We start from the raw sequence: 23,541 nt of genomic DNA, 5'->3' as shown, positions 1-23,541 counted from the left end.
CTGCCTTTGGGCTGGGAAGAGGAAAGAGGGAGCGAGAAAAGAGGAAAGGAGAGGAGAGGAAAGAGAAAGAGAGATTATTCATTTATTTAAGTGCTGTACTGGGGATGGAACCTGGGACCTCACATATTGGACAAGTGCTCAACCCTTCACCTCCACCTCTACACTTGTTTCTTTTTATAAGGGCATAAATTGTTTTTATGAAGTCCCCATTTTCATGACCTAATTACCTCCAAGTCACTAGCTCCTAATTCCATCACTCTGAGGGTTAGGATTTCAACATCTCAATTTTGGGGTGACACAAACTTACCAATAACAATATCATTCATTATCAATAGAATGTATTTCTCATTTATAAGTTTAGCAATACTATGCATTTTTTTTAAAACACAGCATTTCTAGAACAATTATATAAAATGTCTTTTATCCTTATTGACAATCTTAGGAATTTTCTTTCAATCTAATTAATTTTAATTTAAGGAAAACCAGTGGAGCACTTTTGGATGAAGGAAGTGAACATACATTTCATTATCCATTTCTTACACTTGCTTTACCTTAGAGAGTTTCATTCCCCTTTCTATTGTGATCAAATCTCTACAGTATAATCTGTGACATTTAAATGATTTTTACTCTCCAAAATATTGTATTACCCTTGTATATGTTATTTTTCTGTGTGGTCATTACACTTTCTACTCTATAACCTTCCTTTATGCATCTGTGAAGTAAAAATGGGAAGAAAACTTATTTCACAAACATGGAAACTGCTTTGAGAAACTTTAAATGACATGCTAAGCCCCTAGAATGAGGGCTGAGAGGAAAGAGAGAGTAGATTGTGGCCAAAGCTCCAGATGGGCACAATTTTGTTCTGGTATAGATTCTGGTCAAAGTTCCAGAGGGACAGATGGAATTTTGTTTTGGTAGCTTTGTACTGGTATGTGGCATACAGACTGTATGATTCCTAACTGTTGGTATACACCAAGAAAACTAAGTCCCCTCTCCTGAGATTTGGTCAGGACTTGGTCAATATGTTTCTAAACACAGAACATGGCCCGGGTGCTAAGATGTATGATTGCATACATGTGATTACATTTCATAAGACTGTGATGCCTATCTTATGAAAAGACTCATTACGTATTGTCTACTTTGAATAAGACAGCTACTATGTTGTAAGTCTGCATGGTAAGAAACTTAGGTCCTCAATCTGGTAATACACAAGCTACTGAGTACTGCTACTAGCCATGTGAGCTAGGAAGTACATCTTTCTCCTTTCAAAATTCAGATGAGACTACTAGACTGACACCTTGATTATAGTTTTGTGGAATACTCAGCTAAACTATGCTCAGACTCCTCACTCATAGAAACTGTGAAACTGATAATTGTGTTTTTATGGTATTAAGTTTGTGGCAATAGATAATGTCTGTCCATTTTCTACCATTGTAATGAGTATCTACTTTATGTTGAAAAGAGGTTTCTTTAGCTCACAGTTTTGGAAGTTCAAGAGCATGGCACCAGCATTGGGTTGGTGCTGGTGAGGGTCCCTTGGCTGTGTCACATGGTGGATGCTATCTTGTAGCCAGAGTATGTAATAAGGGAGTCATCCCATGGCAAGACAGGAAGTCAAGGAACAATTCACAGATCAGTTTTACTCTTTTATAACTTGCTCTCACAAGAATTAACCAAGGATCCTAGGAGAAGTAGCAATCTGAGAGGGGATCCACCAGTAACCTAATCAGCTCTCATCAGGCCCCATCTCTTAAAAATCCTGCCACCTCTTAACTTGGCCACACTGGGGACCAAATTTCTAACACACAACCCTTTGGGGGACACACTCAAAACATCTAAATCATATCAGCAAAGTAGATAAAAAATACAGTTTTTGCTATCAGGAATGGGCTAATACCATAATACCTAAAATGCAGGAGTGATTTTTGGAACTGCACAGTAGGTGCAGTTGGCAAAGTTTTTGGGAAGCTTGATGTAGAAAGCCTACATTGCATACAGCAGACTATGAGTCAGAATTTTGACATTGTTTTCTTTTCCCACTCCATGTCTTCCCATTCACAATACAGACCAGAGGGCCTGGGCTGAGGAGTGTATGGGGTAGGTTTGCTTTGCCACCTCTTTCTATACAGTCAGTGAAAAAAACACAGCCTGTGGTAAGCTCTAGGAGGCTCAAAACCTTGACTTTTAGGATGCTGATTGGGGTTCAAGAGGAAATAGGGAATGTGTTATTGGAAACTGGAGAAAGGGACATCCTTGCTATGTAGTGGCAAAAAGCCTAGCAAAATTGTCTCATGAAATTATGAGGAAAGAAGAGATTGTGACACACTTATCTAGCCAATGAGATTTTCAAGGGTGGTATTCCATATACTATTTGATTTTTTCTTGCTGCTTATGGTAAAAATACAAAATGAGAGAGACAAATTAAGAGGAAAAGCTGCTAAACAAAAACAAACTAGAGCTTGCTATTTTGGGAAATGTTTAGACTCTCCAAAAGCAAATATCTAAATTTGAGAAATGGTTCCATTCCTGTCACAAATAAAAGATCTGGAGGAAAATCTGAGGGCATAACTGAACCTTAGTGAAATTCACAGAAAACCTACAAAAGATTTAGAAAATTGTTTCAGTAAAAACGTTTGTAAATGGAAAAATGAGACCTTAAAACTATTCCAGGAATGGGGGAGAGGAGATAAAGGAGAATGATGGAGGGGGTGAATTCAACTATGATATATCTGATATATTATAAGAACTTTTATAAATGCCACAATGTATCCCCAATAGTAAAATTATTAAAAAAAAAAACAAAATAATGCTAACTTAGACTAATAGGAACAGAGAGGGTAAAAAGTAAAAGAGGTTGCTGGGCCCACAAAATTTTATAGGCAGGAAGCAGACTGTTGAAAGTACTCGGCTGAAGTTATGGAAACAGCCAAGATGCCCGACCACTGACGAATGGATTAAGAAAATGTGGTATCTATACACAATGGAATTTTATGCAGCCATGAAGAAAAACGAAATGTTATCATTCGCTGGTAAATGGATGGAATTGGAGAACATCATTCTCAGTGAGGTTAGCCTGGCCCAAAAGACCAAAAATCGTATGTTCTCCCTCATATGTGGACATTAGATCAAGGGCAAACACAACAATGGGATTGGACTTTGAGCACATGATAAAAGCGAGAGCACACAAGGTGGGGTGAGGATAGGTAAGACACCTAAAAAATTAGCTAGCATTTGTTGCCCTTAACGCAGAGAAACTAAAGCAGATACCTTAAAAGCAACTGAGGCCAATAGGAAAAGGGGACCAGAAACTAGAGAAAAGGTGAGATCAAAAAGAATTAACCTAGAAGGTAACACACACGCACAGGAAATTAATGTGAGTCAACTCCCTGTATAGCTATCCTTATCTCAACCAGCAAAAACCCTTGTTCCTTCCTATTATTGCTTATACTCTCTCTACAACAAAATTAGAAATAAGGGCAAAATAGTTTCTACTGGGTATTGAGGGGGTGGGGGGGAGAGGGAGGGGGCAGAGTGGGTGGTAAGAGAGGGGGTGGGGGCAGGGGGGAGAAATGACCCAAGCCTTGTATGCACATATGAATAATAAAAGAAAAAAAAATAAATAAAAATACAATGGTTTATCAATAAAAATTCTAATAATGAAAAAAAAAAAGAAAGTACTCGGCTGTAAACATGTGCAACTCTTCACACACACACACACACACACACACACACACACACACACACACACACAAACACCATATGAAGAGTGACTCAAAGGGCAGAGGCAAGAACCTAGAAGGTATAACTGAGAACCATGAAAAATTTTCACAGACTTTGAAACCTAGACAAGGAGCTCTCAACATTTTTCAGACTGAATTTCAGAATTGCAATGGGCCAGTGACTTCTTTGAACCTTATAACTCTGTCTTTTTAAACAGGAATATCTCATGTCTACAGATGTTTTCTTTTGTCTGCTTTACAGATCAGCTTAAGAGAACCTTCTTTATCAACACCTGGACTTGATTTAGATAATAAGATTGTAGAATTTGGGTAGCTGCTGTAATTGGATGAGACTCGCAATCTTATCCACATTATCACCTTTGGAGGTGGTGAGTATATTTTGCACAAGAGGAGATCAGTCATTGGGGGTTAGAAGGTGAACTCTTGCAGACAGACTATATGGTGCCCCCATGATCCGTATCTCTCAGTATTTCCCCTAGAATGTAGGTAGGACCTGTGACTTGATTCTAACCAACAGAATATGGCAAAAGTGATGGATGCATGTGGTTACATTTTATTTACCATAAGCAGAAAGAACATATTGGTTATATTACACAAGGTTCCAATCCTATCTTGTGAGGAAACTCTCTCCTTTGCTGCTGGCTTTGAAGAAGCAAGTTGCCCATGAAGAGGTCCAAATGATAAGAAACTGAAGGCAGCCTCTGTCAAACAGTTGATTGGAAATTGAGACTGTGAGTCTAGTAATTTATGAGGAACCAAATGCTGCCACCAATTACGAGTGAGAAAGCAGATCTTTTCCTATGAGTGTATGGCTTTGGTCAACACATTGACTGTATGTAGCCTTGGCAAAGACCTGGCTAAGACTCCTGACCACAGACTCTGTTAAATGACAAATATGTATCCTTTTTAAGGTACTAAGTTTGGGATAATATTGCTGCATGGCAACTAAAAACTAATGCATATAATTTATAAACTTAGTTTCAGGATCGAGAATAATTTTATTAATCTAGAAATGTATCTGAAATATGGAGGTGTTCACTAAGCATAGGAAATAAAGAATGGCAGAAGGAAGGAAGGAAAAGAGGGAGAGGGGAAGGAAAGAAAGAAGGAAGGAAGGAGGGAAGGAGGGAGGGAAGGAAGGAAGGAAGGAACGAGGCAAGCCATTGGAATACTAGTATGGTCTGGTGCTGAGATTATCAACTGTGATGTGGCTTGTTATGTATAAAGTGTTTAGTAGTATGTGCTGGGTAAGTTCCTTTTAGATGTTTTCTGTGTCAGTATCAAGCTAAATTGAGGGCTTTGCATATAGGTGTTTGGGGCAGTTTGATAAATTCAGAGGTGAGGAGTAGTGGAGCTATTTCTTGGGATTGGATTGTTACAACTGATTCTCATTAAGAAATGAAGAAATAGGGAAGTCCTGGAACATTGTCACTGTCAAGTCACATCCATGAGCATTTCTTTCACTCAATCAAATGTGAGACTGAAAACAAGCAGTGTACTGTGCTTGGGGGGTAGAATTGAGGCCTGTCTGCACATATGTTGATATAGACAAGGTCAGTCAGCATTTTCAGTTGTTATGTGCTACCTTTTTCCCAAATAGCTGTTTTGAGGTATAATTTACATACTGTAAGTTTTCTCATTTTGTGTGTATAATTTAATGACTACTTCAGTAAATTTATAGACTTGAGCAACCATCACCATAATTCAGTTTGGGAATACTTCCAATGCTATAAAAAATGGGGTGTCCCTTGTGCTCATCTGTAGTTACTCCTCATTTTCACCCCTGGCCCCAGACAACCATTCATTAAATTACTTTCAGTCTTACAGATTTGCCTTTTCTTGATATTTCATGTAAATGAAATCATATAATATCTGATCATTTTCATTTACATTTTTGAGGTTCATACTTGTAGCATGGATCAGTACTTCATTCCTTTTCATTGCTGAATAATGTGCCATTGTGTGGGTATATCACATTTATTTAACTGTCATCAGCTGGTGGACATTTGGATTGTTTCAGCTTTTAGTTAATAAGAAATAATGCTGTCATGGATACGGCACACACATATCACACGCAAGTCTTCAGATAGACACTTTCATTTCCTAGGGGTAGAATTGCTGCCTCATATGATAAATTCAGGTTAACTTTTGTCACACTCTCTTTCAGGAAAGATTCTTTTTTTAAAGTTGTTGTGCTGAGTAGAGGTACATTGTGGCATCTACAAATGTTCTTACAATATATCAAATATATCATAGTTGAATTCGCCCCCTCCATCATTCTCCTTTATCCTCTCTTCCCCCATTCCTGGAATAGTTTCAACAGGTATCCTTTTTCCATTTACATCCATGTGTTCGCAGTATTTGCACCATATTCACCTTCCTTCACCATTTCCCCACCTCCTCCCTCCTCCCACTGGTACCTTCCCCCACAGGCAGGACCTGTTCCGCCCTCCTGTTCTCTGACTTTGTACAAGAAAAAAATGACAGTTTTGCTTGTTTAAGATAGCTACACAGGGAGTTTCCTTGTGACATTTCCATGTATATATGTATTATAGCAAATATCTTAGCATTTTCATTGACAGAATGGAAAGTCCATTGATATATAAGTAAAGAGAATCATGAGAGTAACTGAGTTTTCAAAACAAACATTTCTTTAGGCCTTAACAGATTAATAAGGTTCTCTAGGAATTAAGTTAAAAATATCTGGAATGTCTCTCAACTTTATGTTTTATAAACATGATTCTTATTAGTTTAATGTTAAGTTGTTCATTTGGGGAATTTTAGGAAAAAACACTTGGTTAAACTATATTAAAAGTATAGTTTTGGGGATAAATAATAAAAGAAATAATACATCTATTTAGCTTGTCATTCTCATAGGGTGCAATAGATTAAAAATGTAACCTGATTGAAGAAAAATTGCAGCCAGACTCAGAAAGACAAGTATCACGTTTTCTCTCATATGTGGAAAAAATAAAAAGAAAAGACACGAGGGCTGGGGGTGTAGCTCAAATGGTAGAATACTTAGGAGCCCTGAGGTCAATCCCTAGTACTGAAAAAAAATAAGGCCCTGAAAATATAAGGAAGACTATTAGGGAAGAACTGTTAGGGGGAGGATGAATTAGAGTAATGAGGAGTGAAAGTACATTATAGGTATGTAAGAAAATGTCACAATGAAACCCATTGTTTTATATAATATATGCTAATTTAAAAAAAAAGACTCTCACTAGGGGGAGACCCTCCCACAAAACTTCTACACCCTTTCTACCATGTGAGAACACAGAAAGGACCATCTATGAATCACCGCACACTGAATCTGCAGATCTTGAACTGCCTAGCCTACAGAACTACAAGAAATAAATTTTTGTGGCTTATAAGCCATCTAGTTTATGATATTTTGTATAGTGCCCTGAATGTACTATGATAAAGAGCAGTGATCATTATTATTTTAATTCTGTGTTATAAATCATTACTGAGTCATTCAATAAACAGAGTACTTGGGTCAAAAAAAACAGGGTTGACATAAATTAAAAAATGGTAGATGGTAGTCCAAAGGATGGCAAACAAGGTTGTTGCATACTTTCCTAAATGCCTTAGGTTGGTTATATGAAGGCCAGCCATATTAACCCTGGACACTTCCAGGTACCTTTGTCAAACAGAGACTGTTGAGCTGCAGAGGCCCAGGGAACAACTCAGTGTGACATTTCTTATGTTCTAATCTTAGGGTATTAAAGGCTGGGCTATTCAACAGGCCCAAAGTAAGTAGGTCACAATTCTTTACAATTCTAAGCTTTATAAAAAGACACCTCATTTTTTGATGTCCAGATGTTATGTACACATTTTTCAATGGTAGGAAACTAAAAAAAATTACATGTACACACAATAGCTTACATGAATGCCTAAATGAGGACATAAAGTTTGGGGGAATTTGTAAGTCAGCTTCAACATAGAAAAATTAACTAGAAAAATTGGGTAGCCAGTGCTTTTTGAGTAATTCCCATGTGCCAGGCACTGTTCTCATTGCTTTGTATCTATTAATATATTTAATCTTTAAAACAATCCTGTGATGTAGGTATAATTAAGATTGTTCCCATTTATTAGAGAAGGAATCTGAAACACAAGAAGTTAGGCAAATGAACCAACGTTACACAGCTAGGAGGTGGTGAGGTCAAGATGTGTACTCAGACAATCTACTTTCAGAGCTTGTGCTCTGGACCAATATGCCATATCATCCTCTTTACTAACTACTCAGAGTAAGATAAAGCTATGTGATTACTGCCTTGTTATCTAAAACATCTTCTGCAACAAAATGTTTAAGATTTGCCTTTTTCAAATTGACCAATTGGCAATCATTTGAAAAAAATGAAACCAATGGTGTTCACTATATTGAGAAGAAACTATTTTGTAACTCTATTTTGAAAGAGGAAAGCATTTTTCTGTTTAAGTATATCCTATTACCAAAAATAAATTCTTACTATATCTAATTCTCTTTGTGTTTGTTGTTGGCAAAGATGGCATGGACAGGTTTTGGAAGTTTTGGGGTATTCTCCCTCTGACTGAGGAGCTCTTGAACTTAGTGAATTTGAACTCTTCTGACCTGGGCAATGCCAGAACTGGGTCAAGTAATTATTCATAAGATATAAAACACAGTGAGGGAAAAATTCTTACTATACTTAGATAAATGATCTTTTAAAAATTCATATTAAATTAAGCTTTTTATATTGCTGTTTAGGCATTTTGATTACAAAATTTATCTTGATAGAAGAAGCATTAATAACAACAAAAAAAGACATAACATCTGTTTTTCAGATAACCTATATGTGGTGAAAGTCTAGCAACTGATACCACAAAGATCAGGAATAAGTCACATCTGAAATATAAATTTACTAAACCTTAAAGCTAGTGCCAAACTTTTCATTAATATATCTAAGTTAATCCATAAAAGGAAATTGCTGGTGGGAGAGATTCTTTAAATTTTTTAGTAAATGAATTGTTTTCAATCACCCTTAAGCCAGAGAAAAGGCAACTGTTTATCTGCAAAGAACTTACATGCATAATTTTGATAATTATTTTCTAGGAATTAACCAACCCTCATAAGAACTACTATTTCAGTAGTTCCTTGATAGTTTGAATTGTCTCAGGCACTTGCAATTTTTTTCAAAGATTGTATTGTTCTCAAAATATCCTATAAATTGTCATTTCCTTTCTTTTAGTTGTTCTTTTCAGAGTATGCACATTTTGCTATTCTTGTCCTTAACTCTGTGAAAATAAAGCAATTGTTCAGTGCTGGTCATAATATCTATGCAAAAATATGCTCCAATTGAAGCATCGTTGTAACTTAATGTAAAGTGAATGAAATTAAGGCACCCAATAAGGAATATAATTCTTTTCTCTTTCTTTGTTTTGTGGTTCTGAGGTTTGAATTCAGGGCTGTAGTTCTTGCTAGGCAGGTGCTTTACTGCTTGAGCCATGTGTCTAGCCATAGGAATATAATTCTTATGTACATTTTGATTGTAACAAAGGTCTTTGTTACCTGTTTTATAAATACAAGCTCCACCATGACTTTAGCTCTTTTTAAGATTCTATGGATTTCATAAGCTACTCAATTTTAAATTCTCATTGCTGGATTCAAACTTCTTTGGTTAGGTGAAGACTGAAACTAAATACCAAAAATAAGAAATACAACAATCTAATTTCTCCTTCAGTCTCTATAACATTGGTCATTAATCCGCATCAATATAAGGTAAGTATTCATAAGCAGAATATACAATGTGTGAACTACACATAATCAAGGTAAAGTAGGTAGCAATGTTTATTTTAAATTCCATAGATCCATTAAGACTCTTTTGGTTTTATAATTTGTCTTGTTTTGTTACTACTTCTATGATTCCGTTTATCTGTTTCAAGTTTTAAGACATCTATTTCTTCTTTGGGGAAATACAGAAAACTGATACTGGGATAGATCTTACATTGTGAGAAATACACAATTATGTAAAAGAAATACATGGCCAACTTAAATTTTATTGGAATTGGATGTCAAATTAACTTACATGTCCAAGAGAGAACTAATGCATTATGAATTAAATTTTAAGTTGGACCCTTCATTTCTTACAAATCAATTTAAGATGTCAGTTTTCAACAGCATTCTCACATATAAAAATAATGTAGAGATACATAATATTTGGTATGATAAAGATAGATGGCTTCTAGTATCTTGAGACATCTATCTTCATGAAGAAGATGAAGAATTTCCATTTCTATTTACAAGTATGAGTAAATGTCATAATAAAGACCAGCGATCATTTGTTATTTACAAAATATGCAATTCTATCTTTGACTTTTTTCTGGATTTACACAACCACAGACAAAATTTATGAGAAATGAAGTAGTCACCTGAACACACCTGAGGAAGCAGATTTTGTATCTCCATTAACTTGTGAGAGATTCCATCATTACAAACCTTCTCTAGACCATCCAGTGATCTTTACTTTCTCTGGACTAACATGGTCTCTAACAGTCACGTGACAATTCATTGTGCAGCGAGTTAATACACAGGCTGTGTGTTTCAATGCAGAGGTATTGCTAGTCTATGTCCTTGAGAAATACATTCTGAGACTCTGAGAGTTACATGAAATTTTGGGGGAAATGCTTTAGGGAGCAATGTGAGGAAGTAGGAAAGAGCAAAAGAAGCAGAACTATGATGTAGATTCAATGGAATCTCTGTTAGTCCCTCAGGGAAAATGTGTGATTGTGTTTGAGGCAGGTCTATTTACCTGAGGGCAATTCACAAGGAGGTTCTAAGCTCAGAACCACTGGCAACCAATGCTTTTGGCAGCAGATAAAATGAGAGCCTCAGTCTGGAAATGGGGATTTGGACGGTGCACTATAGAAGGTACTGTAGAAGGTAATGCAATGAAGGTTAATAGCACAGCCTCAAGAGTCAAATAGACTGGTTTGAAGCTTGCTTCTGTTAAATACCACCTATGTAACTTTGGGCAAGATGTTAACTTTTCTGTTCCTGTGAAGTGGGGATATGAATACTATAGGTAGTTTTATTGAGTTATTGTGCAAATGGGTGAGTTAGTACATGTAAAGTATATAGCAGTTCTTAGAACATAGTGAACACTCAATAATTATCAACTATTATTATTAGAGTTTGCTATAAAATAATTAAACTATTTTTAAATTAACTTACCCATATGGATATTTGTTCATGTATAGGTTCAGAGAAGTAAGTAACAAACAACACCCAAGTCTCTGATTGCTTAAAACAATAAGGGACGAGAGATTATTTCTTGGGCATGCTATAGATCATGTGTTGACTGGTGTTTTACCAATTCTAGGGTTCAAGCTGATGGAGCAGCCACTAGTAGGATCACTACTGTTGCTATGGCAGAGAAAAAAAGTAGCATTCTTTACTTCAAAGTAATATGTGCCATTTCTATTCACATTTTATTGGTCAAAATAAGTCATAGGGATACACTCTTCCCAAGTGTGGGAAAAGGAAGTTTCTTTCCCACTTTTTCCTGTCCTTTTCCTGGAAGGAAAACCAGAAATCTTTATAAATAACATTAATAACTAGTACAACTTAATTAAAAAAAAGTTACCTGGGGAGATTCACTTGACAATGAATGCTAAGTTTCCTGAGCACTTTTTAAAAAATTTTTTAAATTTTTATTTTTTTTTATTCATATGTGCATACATACAATATTTGGGTCATTTCTCCCCCCTCCCCCCACTCCCTCCCTTACCCCCCTGCCCCCTCTTTCACCCCCCACCCCTTTGATACCCAGCAGAAACTATTTTGCTCTTATCTCTAATTTTGCTGTAGAGGGAGTATAGGCAATAATAAGAAGGACCAAGGGTTTTTGCTAGTTGAGATAAGGATAGCTATACAGGGAGTTGACTCACGTTGATTTCCTGTGCATGTGTATCACCTCCTGAGCACTTTTTACATGCCAGGTAGCACATAAAGAGCAGTCCTGTGAAATGCTGTTAATTATCTCAAAATTGCACATTAAGAATAAACAAAACCCTAAGGCTCAGCAAAATTTGACCAGTACCACCAAGCTAGACAATGGTGAACACTGACTCTAATTCAGGCTTACCTGATTGCAAAGCCATACTGATAATTACTACTACATTTCCTCCCAAGAACTTCAGTGATACTAGCATGAGTGAAAATGTTTTCAATATACACTCTATTTTTATTTTTTATTGTTTTAGGAATTGTCTTTAGAGTCTATGATTTAGAGGGATCTATCTCCCGAAATATATGAAGTCTATCATGTAATAGAAACATCTTTCTTGTTTTAATCATGGGACTGAATGGGTGAATAGATGAGCAGAATGGTCCTTTTTCCATAGGGTAACTAAGACTGAAGAACATGTCATGTTCACAAGACATCCAGGGGTCATCTTTCTTCCAAACAGCCAGAAGGATTCCTGTAGGCCAGGTTTGGAAATGATACATGTATGTTGGCTAGAAACTCAGCTAGTTCCAGGGTTACATCTGACTACAAGGAAGGCTAGGAAATATAGTTTACCTATGTACCTACTGAGTCTCACCCATGATGTATGGACTATATATTTTATGGGACTGAAGACAGCTTAAAACTGGGTAAGTACCTCATTGGTACATTCCTCCCTCATTTCAGTACTTCAGAGCAGTGTCTTATTTGAGTTTATTCTAGTTTCAGACATTTACTCTTCTGAATTTCTACCATGCTTTAAGTTTGGCATTGTAATAATGAAAAAGTTGTTAGAATTCTTTACCTTTTCTTTAATTGCCATGTGAAAATGTATAATCTCTTTAGCATTAATATAGGATAACACAGAGAGCAGTCTGGTAACAAGCACTAAACAATGACCCAGAAGAGAGTGTCACATGTTGACTATGGAACTGGTAAAAACATGTTAATTTTGAAGGAAGTTCTTCTGATTTATTTTTCACTATTCTTTCCATCTAACTATGCTGTTTATAACATTCTTTATCTTCTTATCATGTGATGCTTATCATGCTGCTTCTTACCAAAGATTCAAGTTTGAAGGATAAAGTCTAGTTTTAGAAATAGCTCAAGTAGTCTAATATTAAATGAAGTTAGTAACCAAGTTAGATAACACTACTTTGGATCACACATGAAGTTTGTCTATAAACTAACACTTAGTTTGAGGCTCGTAAGCTAGCACACAATCTATATGCCTATACTAGTTGTTAGTGCGATTTGAGGAAAATGCACAAGTATTTCAATACATATATCTTGACTATGTAACTACGTGACACTTACCTATGTTAAGATCAAAACCAGATTTAAGGAAATTGAAAACAGAAAGTATCTGTGAGAAAAATGTGCAAAGTTCAAACTATGGCCATGTTTAAAAACTGAACTTGTGTTCTCAGCACTTTTTAATGAAGTCTAGCATTCAGAATTCAGTTTGTGATTAGGTCTTTGAGAAAGGCTCTTTATAAAGGTGGAGGTGGAATGGGCAGTCATTTGTATCCACTATGTGTTATGTGATTTATTTCATCCATGTCTCATACCTGTCGGTGAAACAGATAATATTTCTATTCTAAAGATGAAGTGGGGGAAGGATGGGGGTGGGGGAAGATGAGGGAAAGGTTCATGGCTTTCAGTCACTGATCTAAGGTTACATAGCCAGAATCTTATAATCACAGTAGGAGGTAAAGCAAGAATTAGAATCCAAGTCTGTTTCAAAGCCCAGGTCTTTCTTCTAAATACCACTGCTTCTTTTCAAGGAGAAGGGATGGAGGTGAAGGTGAAGTAGGTTAGATGGTAGTTTCATTAATGAATGGTTGTTCTGGCAGTCCTGGTCATTACAATAAGGAAAGAATAAAAAACATTAATTGAAAAGGAAGGAGTAAAACTGTTCCTTTTGCAGGTTGTTCATATAGGAAATATGTAAGAATGTCCAAATCAACTTTGATTTGGGACAATAAGCACACTTAGCAAGGGCACAGAACAAGGTTAGTATTTTAAAAAGTAGTCTTTTGAGGCAAAAATGGGATAGTACTTTTTTAAAAAAATCCCATTTATGAGACACCAAAAATGCAAAATGCCTGTTTAACAAAAAGGCCCAAGACCAATAGATTGAACACTATGAAAACTGACAAGAGAAAAATAAAGGAGACCTAAGTAAATGTTCATGGATTACAAGAACTGACAATGTCAAGATTTCAGTTCTCTCCAAGTGGGTTTACAGAGTAATATGATTCTAATAAAAATGTGCACAGATATTTTTGTAGAAATTGACATGCTGATTCTAAAATTCATATGGAAGTATATAATCAATAAATTTCTTATAAATTAGAATGGAATCGAGAGAACTATCTTACCTGATTTCAATACTTACTACAAAGTTACAATTATCAAGGCAGTGCAGTTTTGGCAAAACCCCACATGGATTAGAATACAGTAGAGTACAAAAATTGGCCCACATGTGCTTGGTCAGCTGATTTTGTCAAAAGTGCTAAGCAAAACAATGGGAGAAATGAAATGCTTTTCACAAAATGATCGTATATCAACTAAATAATTGTGAACATCTACTCTTACCTTATGTTATATACTAGATTTAAATTTAAATGAAAAGCCCAAGACTGTAAAACTTCTACAAGTTTTCTATGAGAAATTACAATATAGGAGAGTATCTTTACAAATTTGGGAAAGGGAAATATTTTTAGGACAAAAGATCTATGAAACATAAAAGACACAAGTGATATTAAATTTCATCAAAAATTGCTGTGTAAAAGACACCATTAAAATGTAAGTGAAAAACACAGGTTGAGAGAATGTATTCCCAACACATGTATTAAGAAAATGAAGATGTATCTAGAATATGTAAGAAACACTCATCATGCTCAATAACATGACAGACAACTAAATAAGAAAATGTGCAAAAGACATAAATAGATGCCTCCCTAGAGAAAACATGGGTAGTAAAGCAGCACATAAAAATCATTGGGGAAATATCACTTATAAACACAACGTAAGCAACTATATACATACATATCAAAATGGCAAGAGATATTAAAAAACTGACCATTCCAAATGTTGGTGAAGATGTACAGGAAGTTGGACTTTTACAATTTTTAATAGTTGCACAGCTATTTTGTAAAATGATTTGGTAGTTTCTGAAAAAGTTTAAACCTACCATATGACCTAGGAAAACAAAAATATGTGTTCACCTAAAGGCAGTTCATAAATGTTTGTAGGGTTTTATTTGTAATATTCCCAAGCTAGAATCAACCCAAATGTTCATCAAGAGGTGTATGGATAAATAACGTGTGATCTATCCACACAATGAATACCACTAAGGGATAAAACGAAATGAACTATTGGTACATGGAACAACAGGTATGAATCCTAAAGTAATTATGCTGAGTGAAAGGAGGCAGGAAAAGGGATATATAATCTATTTTCATATTTTTTGAAAATATAAACTAATACATTGTGAAGAAAGATCAGTGGTTGTTTGAGAAAGGGATGAAAGGATGAATGGCTATAAAAAGGCACAAAGAAACTTTTAGTGGTGATGGGAACATTTGCTACTTTTGTCACAGTAATGTGTGTCACATTAATAGATGTGCATTTGTATACCTAAAATATGTGCAGTTTTCAGTATTTGATTTATACCTCAATAAATCTGAGAAAAGTAGTATCAGGTCCTTAAAATTTCCAGTTATGGAGTAGGTTAGCTTCTATCCTGAAAGAGTACTGGGTTAAATTCCTGATGGATATTGCATCAAACAAGTCTATTCACTTCCAATACCCCAGCAAAACTAGACAGAGGAAGGGACCTTTTTTTGAAAGTATAAACTCACAAGAATGAGGAAATGATGATAAAATTTTGAACACTAGAAGTCAGATAATAATTGAAAGAGAAAAATGTAATTTAGTGGAAAGATTTTTTTAAAAAAATTATTAGTATCCTAGAAAAAAGAAAGCATTTACCCATATAAGAACAGGATGCTTCACAATGAATATCTGAAAGCAAACAAGCAAATAAACAAATATCTTGTACTTTTAAAAATGCAGAAAAATACTAAAAAGAAAAAAGGTTTGGATGCTGCAAAGTCATTGAAAACTGATGTACTCAGAGCACATCATAGTATTTCAGAATACTGAAGAAAGAGAAAATTCTATAAACTTCAGAAGGGGTAGGGGGTATGGAGAAAAATCAAATCACATAAAAAGGAAAGGGAATTAGAATGGTTTCAAATTTCATAAAAACAGTATTGAAACTATGAAAAAAAATTCTACATTCTAAGGGAAGTGACTGCCAGCTTAGCAATTTGTACTCAGCTAAACTGTCAATGAAGTGTAAGGAGAATCTCAAAACATTTACTCCCATGCATGTACTCTTTCTTGGGAAGCCACTGGAGGATATTTTCTAATAAAACAAGTTTGGGAGCCAAGAAAATGGTAGACATTATATCTAGGATACAGAAGCTCTAATTTGGGAGGTGAATAGGCTCCTCTGTTTGATGGTGAGAGGAAATCTCTGATGGAGAGGAAATACTCATCTTCATCTTCACCTAAGAAGATGATGTCAATAGAACAGATAAGATAAAGAAATGCATTGAGAGGGTACTTAGACAAGCAGGGAAGGACTTGAATTTTACTTAGGGATAGGTACATAGAAAGGCAAATGAAAAAACAAAACAATTAGTTCCAGAGAAAATAAAGTACTGACAAAAAAGTAATTTTAATCATAGTTTTTTTTTGCATGACTCATTTCTTAATTACTTGTGAATTTTTAATCTACTGAAGTGTTAATCTATTGGGAAGGGATGGGGAATGCAAAATATGCATGTATTCAGGCTCTAGAAAGAGAAAGACTGAGTTAAATCCTCAGTTTAGATAATGTCTAAAAGTGAAATAATCTAAAAATAGCATTACAAACATGTACTTGGTTTAAAATGCCAAGAATCAGCTACAAATTGAAGTGATCACTTAGTTTGGCATGATGGTAACACCAAGATACTCAGGAGATGGAGGCAGGAGGAATGCTAGTTTGAGGTCAGCTGAAGCAAAGTTAGTGAAAACGAACTTTGGTTTCCTATCTGAAAAACAAAATAAAAACAAAAGGGTTAGGGGTGTAGTTAAAGTGGTAGAGCACCTGCCTAGTAAGTGTGAGGCCCTGGGTTCAATCCCCAGTAGCACAAAAGAATGGATGACTTTATGGATAGAAAAACAGAAGGCTGGTGCCATTTGTATTATCAAATCTTATAGCTGTGCTTACTCTTATTATTTATTTGTTTGCAGTATTGTGGTTTGAACTAAGCAACTTGCATTAGCTAGGCAGGCACTCTACCACTTGAGCCATGCTTCCAGCTCAAAGACACTGAATCTTTTATTTTTTTTTTTGCGGGGGAGGTGGTTAGTACTATGGCTTGAACTTAGGGCCTCATACTTTCTAGGTAGGTACTCATATCATATAACTCTTTAAAAGTATATATATATAAGTATATATATATATATATATGTATACATATATATATATTTTTTTTCTTTTTTGGTACTGCTGCTAGGCAGGCTGTCTACAACTTGAACCAGTCTACCAACCCTGGACATACTTACTCTTGAACTGTATGTATCACTTTGAACTCTAGATGGTTCTAGAGTTTCCAAAAATTTCTAGTCACTCCGGTAAAAGTCTCTAAAACCTCTAATATTTCCCCTAATAAGTGACACAATCATGTATACTGAAACTAAGCTCTTTGGTCTTGGATCCCTAGATCTGTAGGACAGTTTCAAGCCTGGTTTGACATCTGACACAGCCAACCTCCTGGAGAAAGGAAGGAAAGTGAGAGACTATCCAGGCAATACTAGCTTTTAGCAGACTGAAAGAAACTAAATTTCATCACACTGAAGATAGAGACAAAAGAAGGGGAGGGGTTACCACCATCAACTAGCTTAATCTACCATCAGCTAGAATTTTCATGTTTTAGGCAGGAACATAGCAAAAACCACAATGTTTGGTGGGTAGGTAGAAGGGTTTGCATGTATGCCCCCTCAATTTATATTCTGAAACCTAATTTCCACCTAATCATATTAAAACATAGGATCTTTGGAAGGTGATCAGGCTATGAGGGTAGACTGTGATTAGTGTCTATTGGAGACTGTTTTTCTGTTGTTATAACAAAATATCTGATGCTGTGATGGTTAGTCTTGATTGTCAACTTGATGGGATTGAGTGAGAAACACCCAGGATATTAGTGAAGCCTGTTATTCTGGGTGTGGCTATGACAGCATTTCCAGAGACCATTAGATCATGAGGACTCTAACCTAAATGAATGGCCTAATCCATTGATGGTTTCAAAGTTAGAATAGACTATTGAGAGGTTGCAGAACTAAGGAAGATAGGGCCTAGTTAGAGGAAGTAGGTCAGTGAGGGCATGTCCATGGGGGCTTTATCTTGCCCTGGCCCCTTCCTGTTACTGCTGGGCTGTATTTCCTGTCTGTCATGATCATGATGTGAGCTGCTTTGCCAGGTGCTTCCCAAGAAAATGGACTGAAATTGTGGGCTAAAATAAATCCTTCCTCACTTAAGTTGTTCTCTCAGATATTTAGTCACAGCAACAAAAAATTCTAACTAATATGGTGGCAGATGGCATGGTCATATGGGGAGCACGTGCAAGAGGCAGAGATCACATGGTGAGACAGGAAATGAGAGATTTAGGGGTCAAGCTCATTTGTTTTTATAGCAATCTGCTCTCATGGGAAATAACTGAGGTCTCATAAGAACAACATTTATCTCTTCCCAGAGAGATGCCCCAGTGACCTAATTCCCTCTCAAGAGGCTCCATTTCTTAAAGGTTGCACTACCTATTAGCACTGCCACATTGGAGACCAAGTTCCAAGCACATGAACCTTTGGGGAGCACTCACAAACCATGGCAGTGCTCTTATGAAAGAGGCCTGAGGGAATCTGTTTGCCATTTCTGTGTCATGTAGCAACACACAGAAAGCACTATGTATGATGCAGAGACATAGCAAATTGGCTTGTGTCTCCATTTTGGATTCTCAGCTTCCAGAACTGTGAGAAATAAATTTCTGTTGTTTATAAATTATCCAGTTTAAAGTATTTTGTTATAGCAGCCTGAACAGACCAAGACAGTGGGAAAAGTAAAGATGTTAAGAACAGATAAGTTCAGAACAGATTCATTTATCAGATTGTGAAAGATCTTATTCTTCATTTGGACCAAAAATTAACTTCAAGGGGAAGTTTGCTGCTTTATATAAAATGGGAAATTCTGAAAATACTTTTATATGAATTACTATGGCAATATTATTTATTTGAAAGGGCTGGACTTTATAAAGAGCTTTTTCCACTTTGGTCTTTCTGTTCTCTATGAAGAATTCAGCATAGTACTAACTTAGTGTTTCTTGTTCATTGTTTGGAACTCTGGACATAATTTCTTGTAGAAACACTTGCAGGTGGCTGGATCTACAATTCCAACCATCTAATGATTCTTTAACCTCTGGTTACTACAAGAGTATTGAACTAAATCAATGTTTCCCATGGAAAAATTCAAATATGCATTCATATTGGGTAGCCAGGAATACTTGTGACATTTTTGGAATGGACATTAAAAAGGAATTATGAAGAAGTGGGATTGGAACTGGAGACCTATTGGGAAAGAATTGATTATAAACAGTGGAAATTTACTTCTCTTCCTTTAATATCTGTAGGCCAAAAAATCTATGGTGTCTAGCACACATTCTGAATCTGATTTGGTCTAGTTCCTAGGTTAGAAGAGAATAAAGGTATTAGGAGCACTTGTAGGGACCAACAGGTTGAAGAGATGGGGAAGGTAGAATCTCAACAAGGAAGTAGTAAAGAACAAGAATTCTTTGATCATAAGACATTCTGGTCCAACAACCAAGGGGTGTGTATATTAGAAGCACATATAAATCAGAAACTGCCTGTATAACATTTTGATATCATCATATCAACTTAACAAAAATTATCAGTGAATTATAATTTCACAATTAATTAGAGAGTAACAAAATTTAAGGGGTAAAAATACAAACTCTAAATTAAAAAGCTTAATACTTAGGAACTTTTGCCTTGGGCAAAGGCAGAATTATATAATAATTTAACCTAATGAACAGAAAAATAACTACTTAGAGTTGACTATTTTCCGAAATTCTAGAAGTAATAGTACTCACATTTGGATGATCATAATAATAGCAAAGAATACTCAGTCTATCAAACCTAATTTAATCATTTATTGAATATCAAGATAAAATAACTTTATGCTCTGATATTTTCCCAAATAGTTGTTTTTGGTAGACTGAGTTTTTCCACAGATAAAAGTGATGTGCATAGATATGTTTCTTTTTGTTTGTTTTCTTTTTGCTTATCACATAGCATTTGCATGTTTACAGGGTACAATGTGATAGTTTGACTCATGTATACATATGTAATGACAAAGATCAGTGTGGTTAATGAGAAAGGAAAACTCTTATAATTATTGGTGGAAATGTAAATTAACATAGTCATTCTGGAAATTAGTATTGTAGTTCCTCAAAGAAAATTAAAAATAGAATTACATTGCTGCTCAACAATCTCACTACTGAGTATATATGTGGACATTTTCAATCCTGTTTATCAGAAAGACTTTTGCCTCGTCTTTCATATGTATTGCTGGCCTCTGTAAAGAACTTGGCCCCTCTCCTTTTACTGTACAGAACATTTCAAATAGCTTCTTTTCTGATTTTATGATATTGCCCTAATTCCATGTCTGGCACAAAGATTAAATAAACAGTGAGGGACTTTGTAGGCTTACAGACTTGTAGTTAGTCTTGGCCTGAGATCGGTTACTTTGTTTCTTCCTCTCCACTTACACAGGGGGAAGAAGTGGGAGTAGCATGGAATGCATAGAGGTAGCTAGCTGTTGGCTTACTGGGGAAGGCTGTGGTACTTCCCCCTTTATTTCAAACAAAGGAACTTCTTTTAATGCCTCTAACACTTCCTTTAAGCCAACTGAGGCATCTTTGAGGAAACCACAGGAGATAGAGAGGAGCCATGAATAAGAGAAACTGACATTGCCGCCCTAGGCTAGAGAAGTGCTGAAGGATCCTAAGGCCTTCCCTGAGGCTGCCAGGGGAGTGCAGAATGGTAAAGAAGGATCTTGAGAGGGTACACAAGTGCTCCTTGAGGTTTGAGGTGTATAGGAATATGGAGACTGGGGCTTTCTTCCCTGAGGAATTCTGAAGGGAGGAGGGCACCTAGAACAGTCATGACAGAGTAAAATGAAGGGGCACCAGGAAGCAGTCTGGCTTTCTACCTTTTGGCATGGAGAGGATTGTTTGAGTTTTCCATGGTCTAAGAGGATGCTGTGAAAGGAAAAGGCTATCTTTAAAGTGCCTTGCCCAAAAGGTGGCTTACTAAATCAAGAGACCCTATAGTAACAGGTTGGGAAGGGGGGAGATCTATTAGTAGAGACAGTATAATGGAAAATTTCAGGAGGTAAGTCGAGCACTAGGTCACATTGGTCAGGAAACTGTGTAGTGTGGAATGCTTGCAAAGTACCTGAGGAAACTTCTTGTGAACCTTACAAAGGTTTTAGTGTTTGGATGTCTGACCAACAGATGTCACTGATGACCAGGCATTATTAAGCAGGGAGAATAAAATGCAGTTATTGAAACCAAAAAAAGTATTCCTTTCCTTTAATTTCTTCTTCCTCTACACTGACCTGGAAAAGCCAGAAGAAGGAGGGAAACAATGGGAAAGAAAGAGGAAGGAAAAGGCCAGTCTTTTCTTTCCATTGGAGCTCTGAGTTGGGACACTAAGAGAGAAGCTTGGAATTGGATATTAGATTGAATTTTAATTCAGAGTTTTGATTTATCTTTGGGGAGGTTGTGTCCAGAACATAGGGTTGAGGAGTTGGAGTTTTTGTGTTTTCATTCTTTGATGAATCAATGTTTGGGGCACACCATAAATTAAGACTGATTTATTACCAATGCTAAAAATCGCCAGTGGCTCACACCTGTAATCCTAGCTACTCAGGAGGCAGAGATCAGGAGGATTGGCATTCAAAGCAAGCCCAGGCAAATAGTTCATGAGACTCTATCTATAAAAAACCCATTTTAAAAAGAGTGGTGGTGGAGTGACTCAAAGTGTAGGCCCTGAGTTCAAGCCCCAGTACCACATAAAAAAAATCCTTTACTATTACTATGATCTTCATTTGTTGCTTCATCCACCCAAACATTTAATTGTCTTTGTCATGAGCACACAAAAAATAACTCTAAGGCAGTTGTCACTGTGCTCAAGAAAGAGAATAAAAGTACAGTAATTTATACACTGTCTGCTATGTGCCAGGCATTTTTCAAAATGCACCATGCACATTAGTCTTATTACTTTAATCCTAAAAGGTAGTTACTGTTATTATCATTTAAGGAAAATGAAACTGAGGCATGAAGAGATTAAATAATTGGCTAAGCTCAGGATAGTTAGTGAGGGTTGAGGCTGTATTCGAACCAAGGAAAGTTGGCTGTAGAGATGTATTTGATACTTTACAGTAACTTACAATATAATTTATATTATAATCTAATGTAGATTCTAATTTGGAATATGACTAAATTTAAAGATAAGATTAGGAGGAAAAGAATTAGTGTGGCTTGAGAAGGCTTCAGTCTCACTTGTCCAAGTGCCACTGAAGAGCTGGTCATAAATGACAGTTGTATTTTTAGGATGTGCAATGAAAGGTCACATTTGTCTCATTTCAGAGACTCAACTCTTGTAATATCCATTATAATAGCTTCTTTGCTCTTATCACCCAGAGACATATCCTTCATAATCGAATAGAGAGCTTAATAGATTTCTTTATTCTTATTTAGGAATGGGTATCATAATTTCATTTAGAATTTAAGTCTTAGGAGATATCTATACCTAGATCATCTATATCTATATCTTCCTACATTTATATCTAATAATATTGATTGGTCATTGTGGAATTGTCCTTGAATGCCAGGACAAATCTCTTTTCTGTATTCTAGGACAAAATGATGGAAAACTCTTTAATCTTTTCATGTCTCAATTTGGACCTAGGATAGATCAAAGCTGTGGGAAAATGACACACCTCATAAACAGGGATAATGACAGGAAAGTTATTGCTTGTTTTTTTTGGGGGGGAATGGTACTCTGGGAATAGTGAAAAGCTGCAGGGGAGGCTTCCGAATGTTAGCTTAGTGAAGATTCCTCTGACCTCAGGGGAAACTCGTGTAAGGGAGAATTTAGCAGTCTGGCTCTTGAGAGCACAGCATTTCTGAGGTGTTAAGATGTATTCTATCACTTCCAGAGATGATCTTTGAAAGAAAAGCCTAGGCTGGCAGCTTTTTGGGAGGTGTAAGACAGGATTTTTCAGTTAAACAATTGTTGCTCATAGGCAAAACTTGAAATTGAGGAAGCTGGCACATAAGTTCCAAACTTTCATCTGAACACATTAGCTTTATAACCCTGGGAAAGGCAATTAGCTTCTCCAATCCTTTTTATCATTTATAAAACATAAGGATTTCAAACTAGGTAGCTATGATTCTTCTTCATCTAACATGTGATATGATGTATTTTTCTATGACTCACTGCATAACCTAGTGAGGGAAGTTTATGATAGCCTTTGATGGGGTGACACCCTGAGTTGGGGTAGATAATAAAGTATACATTTATTCTACTGTTCATGAGAGAATACAGTAATACATTAATGTGAAAATTACCAGTAGGGCAGGAAATTGGTTATTTATCATTTTTATGTCCTTTGTAACATATTCTTGGTTTTCAGG

At 36.0% G+C, this 23,541-nt stretch overlaps 1 non-coding gene across 1 annotated transcript; it reads right to left on the bottom strand.

The window, feature by feature from the left end:
* Window positions 1-2,041: 2,041 nt before the first annotated feature.
* Window positions 2,042-2,170, bottom strand: LOC141417111 (small nucleolar RNA SNORA51). Its single transcript, XR_012441730.1, has one exon. It is a non-coding gene; the product is annotated as a small nucleolar RNA SNORA51 (small nucleolar RNA).
* Window positions 2,171-23,541: the final 21,371 nt, after the last annotated feature.

The sequence above is a fragment of the Castor canadensis genome, chromosome 14 (assembly GCF_047511655.1).
Source record: "Castor canadensis chromosome 14, mCasCan1.hap1v2, whole genome shotgun sequence".
NCBI lineage: Eukaryota > Metazoa > Chordata > Mammalia > Rodentia > Castoridae > Castor > Castor canadensis.
The sequence above is the reverse complement of the archived record's forward strand: the minus strand, read 5'-3'. Positions and strand labels throughout refer to the sequence as shown.